Source organism: Protobothrops mucrosquamatus, unplaced genomic scaffold, assembly GCF_001527695.2.
Source record: "Protobothrops mucrosquamatus isolate PMUCROS unplaced genomic scaffold, P.Mucros_1.0 scaffold27749, whole genome shotgun sequence".
In the NCBI taxonomy this organism is placed as follows: Eukaryota; Metazoa; Chordata; class Lepidosauria; order Squamata; family Viperidae; genus Protobothrops; species Protobothrops mucrosquamatus.
In genome coordinates this window covers 1-1,787 of record NW_015413494.1, presented here as the reverse complement: position 1 = coordinate 1,787, position 1,787 = coordinate 1, and the positions used below count along the sequence as shown (strand labels likewise).

At 39.7% G+C, this 1,787-nt stretch overlaps 1 long non-coding RNA gene across 1 annotated transcript; it reads left to right on the top strand.

The window, feature by feature from the left end:
* The first annotated feature begins 271 nt into the window (after window positions 1-271).
* LOC107302118 lies at window positions 272-1,787 on the top strand. Its single transcript, XR_001549370.1, has 3 exons — window positions 272-405; window positions 1,596-1,673; window positions 1,762-1,787. It is a non-coding gene; the product is annotated as an uncharacterized LOC107302118 (long non-coding RNA).

Genomic DNA, 1,787 nt, shown 5'->3' with positions numbered 1-1,787 from the left:
TCCAAGCTGAGCCATGCTGGCTCAGGAATTCTGGGAGTTGAAGTCCACGAGTCATGAAGGGGCCAAAGTTTCCCTCATGCTGGCTCAGGAATTCTGGGAGTTGAAGTCCACGAGTCATGAAGGGGCCAAAGTTTCCCTCATGCTGGCTCAGGAATTCTGGGAGTTGAAGTCCACGAGTCATAAAAGAGCCAAGGTTGCCCACCCCTGTCTTAAGAAATTTGCATTCATAATTGCCTCTTTTTTTGTGCGTGTATTTGTCTTTCAGTTAGATAGGTTTAAGGAGCCTCCAGCCTTTGGTCCAATGTGTGACCTACTGTGGTCCGATCCATCGGAAGATTATGGCAATGAGAAGACCTTGGAGCACTTTACTCACAATACTGTTCGAGGTTGCTCCTATTTCTACAGGTGAGGCAGTGTTCAAACAATGTTCCTAAAATGAAAAGGGAATGGAAAGAGGCTGCAGGGCCCAGGCCTCTGGGTGTTTGGAACTCAGCAACATTTTGTTTATAGAAGAGTTAAAATGTTTCACTCTAAAATAACACAATAAAGATTCACCTCTGAGTTACCAATAATTTTTTTCTTAGATATCTGCAAGACCTTAACGCTGCTTACTGTTTACTGAGATAATTTACAAGATCTAAATAGTTAGCAAGATAATTTTTGAAAGGACGAAACAAGTTTATTAGGGCTACAGAGAATTGTAAAGAAATTTAATGCAGGAACGTACCTTGAATTGAGGGTAATGAGCGTAATACATCACCGAGATTCCTTATAAGGCAGTCTTCAAAACTGAGAAATCGTCACATTTTATAAATGTGACTTATTTCTGAGTGCTTTCTGAGAAATTTGTATTCTTCTTTACTTCCACTTTTACAACTTTGGATGTCGAGGGAAATTTGCATTGATTGCTCATATTACCTCTGCTCCCCAAAGCTTCTGATCCCATACAATGAAAGTGACCGTTTGAAAGTTAGGTCAAGGGGGGTTTTATTGCAGTAGCGGAACCTTCCTGAATGTTTATAAGATTTCACAAACTGGGAGATCATTACAATCCAGTTCTTTTTTAATTTAATGAAATGACCCTATCCAGTCAGCCTTTATGGTCATTCAATATTGTTGTGAGGAATGTCCCTTTTCTGGACATTTGTGGAGTGGCAGCCTGGTCGTAACCATCAATGCTTGTCATTATATTACAATCAACTAGAATGCAGCATTTGGCACAACTAGTGTTCTCCACACATTCTAAATTCTTTAGTTAATCATCCATATGTAAAACAGAGAAAATAGTGAAGAACTGGTTACTTACCTTCTTCTAAGTTATAATTCACAAATAGACCTACTCTTTATATCTAGAATTTGAGAAAAAATACTTCACATGGGGCTCCTGAAGTTCAAAAAGGTTGGCGATGTGTTTCTTTTGGCAGTGGCCTTTTTGCCTTCGTAACTTTCCCAGAATCTGTTTTGACATTTCGTCTCCAGGAACATTTTGATCTGTGTGATAAAGCCCATCTGTGTAAATTCACAGGTAGCTTCTCATGAAAGATAATTGGTTATTTCAGCACCTACTAACCTGTCTCCAAAACCTTACCTTTCAGTTACCCTGCAATTTGTGAATTTTTGCAAAACAACAATTTGTTATCCGTGATTCGAGCGCACGAAGCCCAGGATGCAGGGTAGGTTTATAACAAGTTATGTTGAACAGCTTTCTTGGCTAAGATGGTATATCAAAAGAGGCTGCTCAGCCTTTGCCTGCTTTTCCAGGTACCGAATGTACAGAAAGAGCCAAA